The 17,509-nt window shown below is 45.0% G+C and overlaps 1 protein-coding gene across 1 annotated transcript in view; it reads left to right on the top strand.

Moving 5' to 3' along the window:
* Positions 1-3,552: 3,552 nt before the first annotated feature.
* gli2a (GLI family zinc finger 2a) overlaps positions 3,553-17,509 on the top strand; it is a 97,155-nt gene continuing 83,198 nt past the window's right edge. Inside the window, exon 1 of the mRNA XM_086147763.1 lies at positions 3,553-4,108. The gene's annotated coding sequence lies outside the window, so the exon portion shown is untranslated. The remainder of the gene's footprint in view (positions 4,109-17,509) is intronic.

Below are 17,509 nucleotides of genomic sequence, written 5' to 3' on the forward strand. Positions count from 1 at the left end.
AACCCAAAAGCAAACCCACCTGGAACTGAAAGTGTCCCTGAAATCGCTGTTAGCATAACATGTTTCTTAGCGACGTCGCTAAAGTAATCTGCAACAAACTCCTGGATAAAGAGGATATTTCTGAAATTCGACGGGAATTTTTAAAATCAATTTCAGGGGACCCTTTTCTCGGTTTGAGTTTTCGAATCCGATATTTTATCTTCGAAGAAAAAACAAAACAAAAAAAAACTCGCACCCAACACTCATTTTTATCATTTACTATTATTACGATTATTACCATCAACCGCTTCGTCTGTTCTTGACCTAAATCCGGAAAAAAAAAAAATGAACAAATTAAAAAAAAAAATTAAAAAAAAATGCAGACACGCATTTAGATGCGCCGGCACGGTCGAGGTTATTTTGGATGAAATCTACATAAACCACATCATGAATGCTGTTTGCCTGCAGCTTCGGCGGCCGCCCGCCGCAACGCCGCCACCCCCACTACGCGCCGCCCAATAAAAGGTTCCCACATCAAGGAGGAGAAAAGAAAAAGAAAAAGAAAAGGCCTGGATGGGAATAAACAACGCATGAATTATACAAACTGTTTGCCGCTGTTTTTTTTTTTTTTTTTTTGAATCAGCGAGCCAAAAACTGTTATGACTGCCTCACGACCCGCCATGTTGGATAATTCAACATCCCCCTTCCTAAAAAAAAAAAGAAATAATGGAAGAAAGAAAAGAAAGTTCCCTGCGTTGCTTCCGGTTCCTCGCGACTACCTTGTGTTTTGGTGATTTCAACTCCCCGATGGAAATAAGCCGTCCCGTGTTTTGACAACATTTATAACGCCGTAATTACACTGTTATTACATCTGGTGTTTGTTTTTGTTTTTTTATTTTACTATATTACCAAACAAAGGTAACACGAAGGTTCACAATCGCTTGTACTGTGTGTGGTTTACAGGAACATATTTATATATATTTAAGAGGAAATAGAGTATTGTCTTAGAGATCAGTGAGAAACAAAGAAAACGTCCAGCATTAAAGTTCGCAAAAACACATTAAGTAATTCCAAAATGCTGCAAGGAAACACAAAAAAGTTTTTTTTTTTTTAATTAATATTTGGATTTTTTTCCTTTTTTTTTTTTTTCTTTTAATTTTTCCTTCCATAGCATTAAAAGGCATCAAAGGTTGCGTGTTTTTGTCATTTCACAAAGAAAAATCTTAAAAATGCCAAGGAGCGGGGCGTCGGACCGTACCAAGTACCCGCTGGAGGGGTGGCCGTCATCAAGTCTATGGTGGTCGATCGTAGCGATGCCGCTTTCTTGTGGCGGCCATCTTTGTAGTCCTTGGCCATTATTTTTGGGTCGGTCCGATCGGAATCGGATCCCACGCGGAATCTGTGGAGGTCGTGAACTTAAACGCGAAAGAATCATATTTTTCCTTCACATGTGATGATCCGAGTGGCCGGTCTCATTAGCCAATGACAGGCGCCGATTTCCCCAGAGCGCCACCCGCTGGACGCCCTTTGCAGCGACCAAATTTAGCCAATAGCACCCCTCGCCTTGAAAATGCCGAGGTGAAAGTGTAGCTTAAAACGTTCTCCAGCCTGGGTTCTCTCTATGTTCTCCTCTCCATGTTTTCTAGCGTGGGTTCTCCATGTTCTCCACCCTGGGTTCTCCAGGTTCACCAGTCTGGGTTCTCCAGGTTCTCCTACCTTGCTTCTCCATATATTCTCCCCTCCATGTTTTCTGGTCTTGGTTCTCCATGTTCATCTCCATGGCTTCTCTCCAGGTTCTCCTCCCTGGCATCCTCATATTCTCCTTCATTGGTTCTCCAGGTTCTCCAGCCTTGGTTCTCTCCAAGTTCTCCTCCCTGGGTTCTCTTCAGGTTCTCCTACCTGGCATCTCCATATTCTCCTCCCTGGGTTTTCTCTTTGTTCTCCTATCCAGGTTCTCCATGTTCATCTCCCTGGGTTCCTCATGTTCTCCTACTTGTGATCTCCATGTTCTCCTCCATGGGTTCTCTCTATGATCTCCTATCCTGGTTCTCCATGTTCATCTCCCTGGGTTCTCTTCATGTTCTCCAGCTTGACTTCTCCAGGTTCTCCTCCCTGGATTCTCCCTAAGTTCTCCTCTCCAGGTTTTCTGGCCTGGGTTCTCCATATTCTCCACCCTGGGTTCACTCTATGTTTTCCTATCATGGTTCTCCATGTTCTCCAGGTTCACCAGTCTGAGTTCTCCCCAGGTTCTCCAACCTGGCTTCCCCATAAATTCTCCCCTCCATGTTTTCTGGTCTTGGTTGTCCATGTTCATCTCCCTGGATTCTCTTCATGTTCTCCAGCTTGACTTCTCCAGGTTCTCCCTTGGGTTCTCTCAATGTTCTCCTCTCCATGTTTTCTGGCCTGGGTTCTCCATGTTCTCCTCCCTTGTTCCCCCATATTCTCCTCCCTGGGTTCGCTTTATGTTCTCTTATTTGGGCTCTCCATGTTCCTCCCCTTGGTTCTCTCCATGTTCTCCACCCTGGGTTCCTCATGTTCTCCAGCTTGACTTCTCCATCCTCTCCTTCCTGGGTTCCTCATGTTCTTCTCCCTGGGTTCTCCAGGTTCTCCTGTTTCCTCCCACAGTCCAAAACCGGTCATTGTTTCTCTGCAAGCTCGGAGTTTCCCTGCAGGTTTGAACGACAGGCCGGACGAAGCCAGGTGATTGACAGGTGGCCGGATGGGTTAAGCCCCGCCTCTCACTTCGTTGCCAGCATCTGATTGGCTGCATCGCCCATCACGCACGATAGGGAACTTAACAAGAACTTTAACGCAGGGCGAAAGCGAAGAAAATGCTCACTTATTAAACACACACAAAAACTTTTAGTGTGTTTTAACTCCACGACATATGCACATATAAAAACAGCACAAATATTGCTGTTGAAAATAAAAGTTAGTACTTTATCCAGTGGCATAAACAGATTGATCATGTGAGTGTTTTATTTGGAAAAATACCACCGAGTGCGCTGGATGCGGTGGAATAAACATAAATATTAAAAGTAGCGGTACTTTTAACTACTTTTATATATTAAAAAGAATACATGAAAAAAAAAAAGTTTTTTTGATTTCCGCTTCTGACCAGAACCAATCCGAACGGGTAACCACGTGGTGCGGGAGACCACGTGACCGGATCAAAACAATGAATGAAAGTTTATCTAACTTTTTTTTTTTTCTTTTCCTTTCTTTTTTTTTTTTTTTCTTTCTTTTTTTTTCTCCCCCCCCCCCCCTTTTCTTCTCTTCTCTTCCTCCCCCCTGAGTTAGCCCGGCCCATCTGGCGCGGCAAATGGCCCAACTCACCAGGGAGCAGCAGGAGGAGGAGGAGAAGGGTGAGGAAGAGGAGGAGGAGAGAGAGAGAGAGAGAGAAAGAAAGACTGAGAGAGAAAGAGAGAGAGAGAAAGAGAGAGAGAGAGAGAGAAGGGGGATTGAAAACAGATCAGCAGCTTCGGATGATCTCAACACCGCCGCATGTCTCCGCGACCACCGGACTCTGTGTGTGGAGGGGGGGGGATTTTTTTTTTTTTTTTTTTAATATTTATTTTATTTAGTCTTGACTCTTTTTTTTTTTAAATAAAAGAAAAAAAAAAGTTTTTGTTGTTTTTTTTTTTTTTTTTTTTTTTTTTTTTTTGAAATCTCGCGAGAAGACCCAAACCCCGCGGCGGACTTTTGAGGATGGACCGTGAAGGGAAAGCAGCGGCGGCGGCGGCGGCGGCGGCGGCGGCGGGACGGCGCGGCTGCTAAACTTTTTTTTTTTTTTTCTCGTTGTCTTTTTTAATTTCTTTTTTTTCTTCCCTTTATTCTTCCTCTTATTCTTCTTTTTCTTCTTCTTCCTCTCTTCTTCAACCGAACTTTTCCCTCCTCCTCCATGGAGTCGCCTCCAGCCGCGGCGCCCGCTCGGTTCTAGCGGCGGAGGAAAAAAAAAAAACAACCCAAAAAACTTCTATTTATTTATTTTATTTTTAATTTTTTTTTATTTTTATTATTATCGCTATTAGTAGTAGTAGTTTGTTTTCCACGGGAAGGAAACAACAACAACAACAACAAGCAGCGGCGGGAGGATCGGACGCGAGAAGAGGAGGAAGAAGAGGAGGAGGTAAGGAAACTTTTACACTCTTGACAGTGTGTGTGTGTGTGTGTGTGTGTGTGTGTGTGTGTGTGTGTGTGTGTGTACGTGAATGTTCACGCATTCACCCCCCCCCACCCCCGTCCTCTCCTTCCCACACGAGTTGGTTTCCTCGCGTGTCAGCGTGTGTGTGTGTGTGTGTGTGTGTGTGTGTGCAGGCGGCTTCACATCTCATTTGCACTTTGAACTTATCTGACAGAGGAATCCCAAAAATCTACACCCGCACCCCCCGCAACCCGATCCGCACGGGGGGAAGGAGGAGGTGGATGCGGGATCGGGAGCGCGCACGAACACGCCAACCCCCCCCCTTTCCACCTCCCCATCTTACTTTCTTAACACAACTTGAATCATCCGTTGCGTGTGTGTGTGTGTGTGTGTGCGCGCACCCTCTTTCCTCATCCGGCGTGGCGTGAAAAGTTTTCTCCACCCGTGACAACCCACCCCACGCATGCACGCGCACGCACGCACCACAGGAAACAACCTGCCCCGCTATTTTTTGTATTATTTTTACACTGCTGTCCACGTTTCTGCAGGAGGAGATGAGGAGAGATAGTGTGTGTTTATGTGTGTGTATGTGTGTGGGGTGGGTGGTGAAAGTGTGAGGAGGTGCGGGAGTTGCGTGGGGGCGGAGGGGCGGTGCGGGGATCGTGTACTTATTGTTGAGAGATTCAGCGTTTACTGTTTGCTCTGCAGCCTCGGCGGTCAACAAACACTTGAGGCCTTTGTGAGGCCCTGAGAGCTGCTGATATTTGCTGTCCCCCCCACTCACACACACACACACACACACACACATGATCCCGGACTCATCACATCCACCTTGCCCCCCCCCCCCCAACCACCACCAACCAACCCCTGTTTGTTTTAGTTTAAAAAAGAAAGAAAGAAAGAAAGAGAAACTCCCCTCTTGTGATTTACAATCAAACGCTCTCCAGCGGCTGCTTGAAAAAGCCCTTTACTTTAAGGGCTTTTTTTCTTAAAGTTTTTTTTTTTTGGTAAACTGTTTTTAATCCGTGGTTGTTCTGCACACACATGCATGTGCACAAGCAACATCTACACACACACACACACTGTGTATTTTTTTTTTTTTGTTTCGTCTGATTAATCCACCTGATTGACATGCTCCTGCTCTCGGCCAATCAGATCGCAGGGATTCTCCAGAGTTAAAAGTTGAAAAATTTCTGTTTTTCTTTTCTTCCTTTTCTTCTGAACGTTTTTTTTTTTGACGGGAACCTTTTGGGTTCTTTCCAGAATTGGGACTGAGGTTCTCTGAAGAGCGCCGGGTTCAAAACGCCTTTGTGAGTTTAAAATGCTCCATCCTTTAAGAAGACACTTTTATTTGTCTATATTTTTCTTTCTGGATTTCTTACATTTTTTATTACAATTTTTTTTCAGAATATATTTTTCCTTTTTTTTTTTTTTTTGAAGAAATTACTGATTAATTTTAAGGGAATTAAAAAATATATTTTTTGTTGGATTTATTTTCCTGGCATTTTTTTACTTTTTCAACAAAATAACTATGGAATTTCCTAAAGAGTCTATAAACTGTCTTAAAGGTGTTTTTACGAATATTTTGGCTGTTTCTTTATTACAATCAATAGCTTTCCCGTGAGTTCATATGCTCTTTTTTGCATTAAGAGAAACCTGAATTTTCAAGCTGTGGGTGGATTGTTTTACAAAAATGTTGGAAAAATCCCCCCCCCCCCCCCAAAAAAAAAAACATATTTTTTTTCCTGACGTTTTAGAATATTTCTGAACATTTTTCAAGGTCATTTAAAATTCTTTTTTTGGTGTGAGTTTTTTTTCTCACTTTTTTTGTAATTTTTTTCAACGCAATTTCTGGGAGATCTGAAGAAACTACTAACTGTCTGAAAGGCATTTTTATTGGAAATTTTTATTGGAAATTTTTTGGCAATCAAACACTTTCCTGTGAGTTCAGATGCAAGGTTTTGTTATCTTTCTTTAATTCATTTTTCTTGTGGAACAACTAAAATTCATAAGTCAAGGTTCCATCACATAGAAGAACATGCATTTTCGAGCTGTGGCTGGATTGTCAGAAAAAAATTAGGAAATTCTCCCCTCAAATATTCTTATTTAATTCTTCAAGAAATTACTGATTCTTATTAACTTCATTTAAAATCCTTTTTTTTAAGTTGGATTTTTTTTTTCCCCACATTTGTACTTTTCTTTCTCTTAATAACTCAGGGATTTCCATAAGAGACTACCCACCGTCTCGAAGCGGTTTATATCAGAATTTTTTCGTCTCTTTATTTTATTATTTTATTACAATACAATTCTTTCATTGTGTTTTTTTCTTCTTTTTTTCTCGCTTTAAGAAGAACAAGCATTTTCCTGCTGTGGCTTGATTGTTTAAAAAAAAAAAAACGTAGGAAATTCTCCCCTCAAAAATTCATATTTAATTCTTTAAGAAATTACTGATTCTTTTTAACTTAATTTAAAATCCTTTTTTTTTTGTTGGATTTTTCCCCCCCTCATTTTTATTTTTCTTTTCTCTTAATAACGGAGGGATTTCCGTAAGAGACTACCCACCGTCTCAAAGCGGTTTATATCAGAAATTTTTTGTCGCTTTATTTTATTATTTTGTTAGGATAAAATTCTTTCCCCGTGTTTTTTTCTGTTTTTTTTTTTCTCGCTTTCAGAAGAACAAGCATTTTCCAGCTGTGGCTGAATTGTTTGGGAAAAAAAAGGAAATTCTCACCTCAAAAATTCATATTTAATTTTCTAAGAAATTACTGATTCTTTTTAAAGTAATTTAAAATCCTTTTTTTTGTTGGATTTTTTTTCCCCCTCATTTTTATTTTTATCAAAATTTTTTTGTCGCTTTATTTTATTATTTTATTACGATAAAATTCTATCCATGTGTTTTTTTCTTTTTTTTTTTTCTTGCTTTAAGAAGAACAAGCATTCTCCAACTGTGGCTGGATTGTTTGAAAAAAATAGGAAATTCTCACCTCAAAAATTCATATTTAATTTTCTAAGAAATTACCGATTCTTTTTAAAGTAATTTAAAATCCTTTTTTTGTTGGATTTTTTTCCCCCCTCATTTTTATTTTTATCAGAAATTTTTTGTCGCTTTATTCTATTATTTTATTACGATAAAATTCTTTCCCCGTGTTTTTTTCTTTTTTTTTTTTTCTCGCTTTAAGAATAACAATCATTTTCTAGCTGTGGCTGGATTGTTTAAAAAAAAATAGGAAATTCTCCCCTCAAAAATTCATATTTAATTCTTTAATTACTGATTCTTTGTAACTTAACTTAAAATCCTTTTTTTTTTTTTTTTTTTGTTGGATTTTTTTTTCCTCCTCATTTTTATTTTTATCAGAATTTTTTTTCTCGCTTTTATTCCGATAAAATTCTTTCCCGTTTTTTTTTTTTTTTTTTTTTTTTTTTGCTGTAAGAAGAACCTGCATTTTCCGGGGCCCCGGCGGGGCCCGTCGCTCCATTTGCATGAGAGAGGCTAGGGGAAAAAAAAAGGGGGGTAAAAAAAAAAAAAAAAAAAAAAAAAAAAAAAAAGTTTTTAGTGCGTTTGTCCATTGTGAGGAATGAAGAGCTCCAGCGGCTCCGGGCCCGCCGAGGCTGAAAGGAAGCAAAGAATGGATGAGCCTATTCAACTCATTCAGCCGGGGCTCGGGGGCTCCGCTCTGCAGCGCTCAGACACCCATAGTGGCCATGTCACTTTCATCTCCGCCGCCCCCCCCCCCTCCCCCTCAACCCTCCCACCTCCCGCCGCTTCGCATGTCGCTTCTCTTCTTCACTCTTTATCGATCCTCCTCCTCCTCCTCCTTTTTTTTTTTTTTTTTTTTTTTTTTTCTCGTCCGTCGCCTGTTTTCTGGAAAATCTGCAGAAAATTTCAACGGGTAAATACCGGAAAAGGAGTGACTGTGTGTGTGTGAGTGTGTGTGAGAGGGGAGGAGGAGGAGGAGGAGGAGGAGTTGGGGGGGTGCAGCCCTTTTTTTTTTTTTTTTTTTTTGAAAGCAAATACCGATGAAGTCTAGCGTACAGGGGACGGAGAGGAGGGCCGGGAGGAGAGGGTGAGGTGACTCGGAGGAGGGGGGGAGGGGTGGCAGTGTGCCCCCCCCCACCTCCCCCCAACACACACACACACACACACACACACACACACACGGAGTAGGACAAACCCCCCAAAATTTGCAGGGAGAGATCCCGAAAGAAATTTAGAGACGGCCTGAATGAAGCCGTTCAGAGGCCTGTCGGTCGTGGCGAGATTGTAAAGCGAGGTGAAGCCTGGAGAAAATATTGTGGAGAAATTTGTGGAGAAAATATTACCTATTTTTTTCTTGCGCCGTCCCTTTCTAGGAAAAAGACAGAAGTAGTGGATGGTGTTGTTGGTGCGGGCGGTTGGAGGAAAGAAAATAGTCCCTGATGGCGTAGCTGCACATTGCAAGAATCATAAGTTGGCTGGGGGATCACCATCACTTCCTGCTTGCGCCCCATTGGACGAAAAGTGAGCTCAGGGCTATGATGTCATAGAACTAGCTTGCATCCGTTTGTAGTCTTTTGGGGGAGTTTTTGTCGATAACCTTTTATATGAACACACGATTCCCCCCCGTCTTGGGATTTATGATGAAATGCTCTTGAGCAGCTGCTTGAAAAACCCCTTTACTTTAAAGGTTTTTTCTTTATTCTATTTTCTTTATTTAATTTATTTTAGTGTTTTTCTTCTTAAATTCAATATAAAAACACACGTGCTATTTCTACGGCGACGAACATCGCAAGAATCGCAATTCGGCCGGGGGCGAAGGTTCATCATCACTTCCTGCTTGCGCCCCATTGGACGAAAGCGTTCCTTTGGAGCTCAGGGCTATGATGTCATAGAAGTAGCTTGCATCCGTTTGTAGTTTTTTGGGGGAGTTTTTGTTGTTAACTTTTTATATAACCGTTTATATGAACACATGATCCCACCTTCTCGGGATTTATAATGAAAGACATTTGAGCGGCTCCTTAAAAAAACCCCTTAACTTTAAGAGTTTTTTCTTTTTTCTATTTTCTTTATTTATTTTATTTTATTCTTTATTTTATTCAAGTGTTTTTCTTCTTCACTTCCAATATGAAACCACAAGAGCTGTTTCCACGGCGACGCACATCGCAAGAATCACGAGTCGGCGGCGGGGCCGAGGTTCACCATCACTTCCTGCTTGCGCCTCATTGGACGAAAGCGTTCCTTTGGAGCTCAGGGCTATGATGTCATAGAACTAGCTTACATCCGTTAGTAGTTTTACTTGTTGTTAACCTTTTATAGGAACACACGATCCCCTCCTTCTTGGGATTTATAATGAAAGGCCCTTGAGCGGCTGCTTGAAAAACCCCTTTACTTTCAGGGTTTTTTCTTTATGTAAGTGTTTTTCACCTCAACTTTCAATGTTTCCGCGGCGACGCTTTCGGCATCTTCCAGCCGAGTCGCACGTTTTTTTTTAAAAAAACAACATCCTCCGCCGGCCTGCTCGGTTGTGACGTCGCCGTCTGCCGAGGTTTTACCGCGGCAACCGCTAGGTTCAATTCCACCACCTCCAGACGGGCTCATCGCTCGTCGGCCTGTGGTTCAACATTAGATCCGGCTCGGGGATGAATTAATGGGACTTAAACGGCGCTGGAGTGGAAGACGAGGGCTGATTGAAGCTGTAGGGTCCTTCACGGGATTTCCGCTGGACGCCAACAATCCCCTGCTTGTTTTAACGCCCCGTTGTCTCCGTCTCCTCGAAGGCGACCCGTCTTTTCTCCCTGGAGTGTCCCGCCCGCCGCCTTGAAAAGGCCGACATCATATCCGGCGTTGGAGGAGGATGAGGAGGAGCGGAGTGTGTGTTGGAAGGGCGTTTAACCCTCTCCTGCCCCCCCCCAAACCTCCTTCTCTTTACACTAGAGCGAGAAATGAGAGGCACTCCAGCGTCTGGGTCAGCCTGGATTGGACCACTTCACGTCCAGGGGGGGGAAAAAAAAAAAAAAAAAACCCGATGCGCTTTTTGTCGCGATTGCGACGACCCGTCACACCCGCTTACGGGAATCTCGGGAGGGGAGAGGCGATTTTGCATCAAATAAAGAGTCGTAAATGTGATTAACGGCCCGTTTTCGGCCTGAACTAGAAACCTAAACAAATCAAAATTTTCCGTTTTTTTTTTTTTTTTTTTTTTTTTTCCGCTTTTCATTCCAGCGATTATTCTGTCATTTTGGCTTTAAATATCTGCAATAAATCTCCTCCGTCTGAGCACGAAACGCAAGAATTTGGCTTTTTTTTTTCTGTTTTTAATACCACCATTTTGCCTGAAAATCATTGAGACATCACTTAAATATTTGCAGATTTTTTTTTTTCCTAAAGGGGATGAAAATTAATTTCAAATAACCCCGGAAAATTCCTTAAAATCGGCCATAAAATCGGTAAAAGGGTGCACGCTTATGCGCGTGCGTGTAGGTTGCCCGCGGCAACCGACATCGTCGTCACGTTTCGAGTCACCGACGACACCGGATAATACGCGCGCCGGAATCTCGACGGCAACCGGAAGCCTTCGTCGATCAAACCCGATCGATCGCGGTGTTCCTTTTCCAACTCTCCGCTCCCGTCGTCCAATCGGCTCGCATCCTGCACCCCCCCCCTCCGAAATAACCCCCCGTCCGGCGCGGACTAAACATCTTCAAGGAAGTCGGGAGCCTTTTTTTTTTTTTTTTTTTTTTTAAACACTGGCTTTTACACTCCTCCGACCTTCCAGGGTTTAGTAAAGGGGGCGGGCGGGAAAAGAAGAGGGGGTTATATTGTCCTTGGCACCTTTATTTTCAGGGGTCGCGACCTGAAAAGTTGGAGCATTAATGATTTAATGATCTGAATCAGGAATGCAACAGAATCCCCCAGTGTGTGTGTGTGTGTTGCAACGTTAAAGTGCCGTCTTCATTATCTCCAGAAAGGCAGGGGGAAGCTAAACAGAGCGGGTCTTGTATACAGTACGGCCCGGGTGATGCACGACGTGTCAGCGGCGGCTCTCCGCTAAGATCTGGCCTGACTCCCCCTGCACTCCATAACTCACACGGTGATTCATCGGAAAGCCAGCACCCCCACCACACACACACACACACACACACACACACCCTGCCCCTGAAGCTCCACGGCGCTAACATCATCATTGTCTGTCGGCTCACAAAGGAACAATGACGGTGGCGACTTGAAGGTCCACTCCGGGGGGAAACCCTGCCCAGGTCACCGGAGGTCAGGTGGTTTTGTGGGAGAGGTGGAGGAGGAGGAAGAGGAGGAGGAGGAGGAGGAGGAAGGGGGTGAAGCTGATTTCATTATCTCAACACAAGATTAACTTCCGGACAATGGAAGTGTCAGGTTTTTTTTTTTTTTTCTCTCCAAACAATAGACTGAATCCGAAGCTTTTAGCTTCTAAAAGCCGACAAACAAGGAAAAACGGTGTGACTCCGCAACACACACACACACACACACACACACACACACACACACACACTCAGACCGGCGCGCATGCACGCACGAGAACACACACGCTCGTGAATCTCGTCGTATCAAGTTCGTGATTTATTTTCACAAACGTCTTAACAACTAACATCTGGCTCGATCACACTATCCAAGTTGGCGTCGGTTCTCATCCGCCATATTTGTAGTTCTATAGTTGGACCGCTAGGAAAACCCCCCCTGGACCCCTGCGTCTACTGTTTTTATTTTTTTTAATTTTAACAAATACCACCAATCGATCGCCGTTCGTCGGCGGAGAAAAAAAAAAAAAAAGAGCGATACCGGATAATTCCTGGTTAGCTTTGCACCGCTAATCTGAACCCGATGCTAAACCTCGCGGACTTGACGTCCCTCCACGGTGGCCGTCATTATCGGGGTTATGATTTACGCCCCACGATGTTGCAGGGAGGCTGCACACGGAGGCTCACCCTTGTGCCTCCGTATGATGGGAGAGATTTCGTTCCAAGCGGCGCCGACCGGCTGCCAGGCCACAGTCTCCCCCTCGGATACGAGCCGGAGACGGAGACGAGGCCGGGCTCTGAGTCGAGACATGTGGTTGTCTTTAGCGAAACCGGCTCCGCACCCCCTCCCCACCTCCGCCGCCGCCCTTCCTCCTTCTTCCCTCTTTCCCTGCAAAGCGGCGGCTACCGCCATTATCTCCGCCCCCCCCGCCGGCTGCCGATAAACGTGAAGTGCGCTGGCGTTTTGTAATCGGATGGCGTGGAGGGTTGTCGGGTCGCCACGGTGACGCAAAGCATCCTGGGAAAAGGGTAGACAAGAGGTTGTCCGCTCACCTCCGCCTCAATCACGATAAGAAACAGGCCCCTTGCTCCCTTTCGACGGCTTCTTGCTTTTTTTGCTAGCTTCCTTTGTTAGCTTCTTCCCCCGTTAGCTTCCTCCGGTAGCTTCCTATCTCATCCAAGAATGGATTGGTCTTAGAAGTCGGCCCTGCTTTCGTCCCCTTCCCCCGCCGTCCATTCCCTTCTGGCTTTCTGTTCTAGATTCCTTTGCTCGCTTCCGTGCTAGCTTCCTTTGTTAGCTTCCTTCATTAGTTTCCTATCTCATTCAAGAATCGATTGGTCTTAGACATCGGCCCTGCTTTCGTCCCCTTCCTACGCCGTTCATTGCTTCCTTGCTTTCTTTACTAGCTTCCTTTGCTCGCTTCTGTGCTAGCTTCCTTTGTTAGCTTCTGACGCTAGTGTCCTATCTCATTCTAGAATCAATTGGTCTTAGAAGTCGGCCCTGCTTTCGTCCCATTCCCCCGCCGCCCATTGCCTCCTTGTTTTCTTTGCTAGCCTCCCTTGTTAGCTTCTTCCACCGTTAGCTTCCTCCGGTAGCTTCCTATCTCATCCAAGAATCGATTGGTTTTCGAAGTCGGCACTGCTTTCGTCCCCTTCCCCCGCTGTACATTCCCTTCTCGCTTTCTGTTCTAGCGTCCTTTGCTCGCTTCCGTGCTAGCTTCCTTTGTTAGCTTCCTTCATTAGCTTCCTACCTCATCCAAGAATCAATTGGTCTTCGAAGTCGGCACTGCTTTCGTCCCCTTCCCCCGCCGTCTATACCCTCCTCGCTTTCTTTAGTAGCTTCCTTTGCTCGCTTCCATGCTAGCTTCCTTCGTTAGCTTCTTACGCTAGCGTCCTATCTCATTCTAGAATCAATTGGTCTTAGAAGTTGGCCCTGCTTTCGTCCCTTTCCCCCGGAATCTATTGCCTCCTTGTTTTCTTTGCTAGCTTCCTTCGTTCGCTTCCATGCTAGCTCCCTTTGTTAGCTTCCTCCGCTAACTTCCTTTATCATTCAAGAAAGGATTGGTCTAAGAAATTGGCACTGCTTTCGTCCTCTTCCCCTGCTGCATGTTGCTTCCTTGCTTCCTTCGCTAGTTTCCTTCATTAGCTTCCTTTCTTTTCGGAGAATCGATTGCTCTTAGAAACAGGCCCTGGTTGCATCTCCTTGGCTCCCTTTTTAAGCATTATCTCTTCCTACACCAGTTTCCATGCTAGCTTCCTGAGTTAGCTTCTTATCTCATTCCTATCTCATTCAAGAATTGATTGGTCTTAGAAATCGGCCGTGCTTTCGCCCCCTTCCCCCTTCCGCCCATTGCCTTCTCGCTTTCTTTACTAGCTTCCTTTGCTCGCTTCCATGATAGCTTCCATCATTAGCTTCTTCCGCTAGCATTCAATAATCGATTGCCCTTAGAAATCTGCCCTGCTTTCGTTCGCCTTCCCCCGGCATCCATTCCCTTCTCGCTTTCTTTGCTAGATTCCTCTGCGCACTTCCATGTTAGCTCCCTCTGCTAGCGATTGGTCTTAGAAGTCGGCCCTGCTTTCGTCCCATTCCCCGCCATCTATTGCCTCCTCGCTTCCATGCTAGCTTCCTTCGTTAGCCTGCTATCGCATCCAAGAATCGATCGGTCTTAGAAATCGGCCCTGCTTTCGTCCCCTTTCCCCGCTGCCCGTTGCCTCTTTGCTTCCTTCGCTAGCTTCCTTCTCTAGCTTCCTTTCCTTGCTCCCTTTCTTATTGTAGAATCTCCTTGGTTCCCTTTGAAGCATCCTCTCTTCCTACACTAGCTTCCATGCTAGCTTCCTCAGTTAGCTTCCTATCTCATTCTGGAGTCAATCGCTCTTAGAAATACACCCTGCTTTCATTCCCTTCCCTCCCCTCCGATGCCTCCTTGCTTCCTTCGCTAGCTCCTTTCGCTAGCTTCTTTCGCTAGCTTCCTGTCTAATTCAACAATCAAACCGCCGTTTGATTTTTATTCATTCTATTTACTTTATATTTTCTGATCTCCCAGCAGCCGCCACCTTAACGAAAAACCCGGCGACATCGTGTTCGGTTGGAATCCCAGTCTCTCGTTTTGGTCCCCAAAACATGTGTTTTTCAAGTCCGGATAACTCGGCAAACCCCCCCCTCTCGTCACAATTACCGCCGCAAGCTCTCACCTGGTGTCTTCACAGCTGCCGCTGGCCCGTCGCGGGCCAACATAAACACACACACACTTGACACACTCACACACACACACACACATATCCGCCGACAACTTGTAACGAAGCCGGGGCAGCTGGCGGTGCGCGGGTTTTTACAACGTGGGAGTTGCGGCAAAGGCGGGAGAGGATAACGTCAAATCTTTCGCTGTCTTGCTCTGTCACACACACACACACACACACACACACACACACACACACTCAAAGCAGGTTGGGCTTAAGTATCTCCTGTGGTTAATGACAGCTGAAGCAGCGGAGGGCGAGTGTGAACAGCGCTTTTAGGGTGAATGACCCGGACCAAATGTTGGGAGAGGAAGTCGGCTCGACTCGGCTGCGCGCAATGTGGCACCGGAGACACATGTGACAACACACACACACACACACGCATGCACACACACATGCACGCAGGGGGTCTGTTTAGTGTTCATTCAGCTGTGGTTCTTCTTTTGTACGTTTTTTTTTTTTTTTTTTACAATTGTTGGTTCAGGATGCGGAAAGGCAGAGGGAGGGGATGTTGGGAAATGTAGTTCTGTTCAGATTTGTGTCAACGAAGCGGAAAAGCTCGCAGTCCCTAGATTTTATTTTGAAAGAACAGACAGGAAGTAGTCGGAAATCCCATTTCGGTGATGCAAAATATGCATCCATCCATCTACTTAAACTGCAATTAAAATGTGTTTTGTTTTTTTTTGTTTTTTGTCAGTGTGAAGCTTTTATTTTGATGGAAAAGCAACAGGAAATGAACTTAAATCACGATAAAACGTAGAATAAGTTTGTAATTTTTGACATGTCTTCAAATTAGGATTGTTATTTCAAATGTGTTTTGTTGGTTGTAAACAATTTAGAATAAATGTAGAATAGACCTTGCCCGGCTAGAGGTGTTACTAAGTGGTTGCACCTGATTGGCTATGCTCTTTGTCATGTGACTTGAGGCCACTGACAGCGAATCAGCAATTTTTTTCTTATTGTTTTTATAGAGCCACTGTTTTGTCAGTAAGATTTGTACTTTGATTGATATCTATTATTGCGTGTTTTACCAAAATCTAGTACTGCAGTGCAGATACTATTAACTAGCTTGCTAGCTGTTAGCAATAATTTCAGCCTCAAAATTACTTCCAAATACTTCTAATATTCAAAAGAAAGGATCGTAAAATTGTGGCATCTGAGAAACGACACGTCCGACTCCTTTGCCCTTGGTAATGGATCAGCGATCAATTCCCGGGATCCGGAGCGCAACTGGGTCCCATGCGCATTCGAGGCCCGACCGGCCGACCTCAGAGCAGACTCCCCTTTCCGTTCGGTGCAAAGAACGCCGACATCTGGTTTGCGTTGGTTCAGGGAGACGGGGAGATCAACCACAGGATATTGCCTTGACTCACAGAAGAGGTCAGGCTGGAGGGGGGAGGGAAGGGATGGGGGGGCTCATCCAGGCGGCTTCCCCCTCCGCCCCGACCGATGCCTTCAATATTACATCAGCCGTTCCGTCCTCACCGCCCCGCAGCCCCCGGGAAGGCTCGAGATGGCCTGAACGGAGAAGTCTCCTTTCCAATTTTGTCGCTTCTTTATGACGTAAAACGCAGTATCCTCAGAGCATCTACAGATTCGGTACTTTTTGGACTTGTACTTCCGGCGGGTAGGAAGGCCTCCTGTGTGGACTGAGGTTCATCTGAAAACACAAAAACTTTGGTTGTTTATTTGAACAAGAAGGCTGTTTGCCGCGCCAGAAAATGTTACAATACGGTAATTGGGCTCGGGGGCGAAAGATGTGAGAAATACCGAAGTTGCCATGTCAAAGGGGAAAACAAGCACTGCGGATGTAGTAAATTAGCACTAAGGGATGGAGCGGTCTGTCCGTCCTGCGCATTCATTTTTGTCTGTATGGGAGCTAGCGGATGTTTAGCCCAATGGAGCAGTACCACAGGAAGTCGTGGGGGGCACTTGCACGGTATGCTCAAGTGGAACCAGCGAAAGGAACAGAAAAGAAGGCAACACGGTGCCAGTATAACCAAGGAGAAGAATTCACCATCCTCATACTGACATGTACTTCAAGGCTGTACGGCGTCTGCTGCGCTACCTCTTTCTTTGAACTGTACACTATCGCAAGGTCTTCCCCGAACGCCGCGATGGTTATTGTCTGTAAACGAATTCTGTACTGCCCTCTAGTGGATGTCTTGCTTGTCAACCATGGCGAAAGTAAACGCGCACGGGGAGCATGTGTGCAGTGATATTTGATGACTTTGAAATGGATGTAGCTATTCACGTACGTAAAGTTTGGATAAATGAGCCTTTAGCGGTTGGGTACAATTCTGTCTTTATGTAGACTGGCGTGCTAAGGTTGCAGTCAATCAGCATTAGCGGAGGGCTAGACCATAATAGCAATGGCTGACTCCAGAGTACTGCAAAGTATTTCGATTGGCGTGACTCCCAGTCTACACTCTCTTGGAATTTAGCCGCCCTTGTAGTTCAGGGTCACTCCAAGAAATACTTCCACCTCTTGTCGAACCTTACAATTACTCCATTCCTCGCTGCTGTTGCTGTTGACGCTCTCTTTAGTGCCCGCATTGCAGTTCATAGCTGTGCGCAGGAAGGTATGCCATAACAACAATGGGGGAGTATTCCAGAGTATCTCCAGTACCATGACACGCAGTCTACATTCTCTTGGAATGTACCCGCCCCTTGTAGTTTAGGGTCACCCCAAGCAATACTAGCACCCAGGTTGCAGCGGATTGCCATGCGCTAGTGGGTCGACCACAACAACAATGGCTGACTCCGGGATACCACTCGTGCTCCTCCCTCTATTGAGCCTTTCAGTGCTTCTTCAGCAAAGTGTGGATTTACAGCACTACCCTTGTAGTCTAAGGTCACTCCAAGCAATGACTCTAACCCCATACAAATCCTCGATTGCTC

Source organism: Fistularia commersonii, chromosome 6 (assembly GCF_037954325.1).
Source record: "Fistularia commersonii isolate RoL2024-O1a breed Wild chromosome 6, RoL_Fcom_v1.0, whole genome shotgun sequence".
NCBI classification, from domain to species: domain Eukaryota; kingdom Metazoa; phylum Chordata; class Actinopteri; order Syngnathiformes; family Fistulariidae; genus Fistularia; species Fistularia commersonii.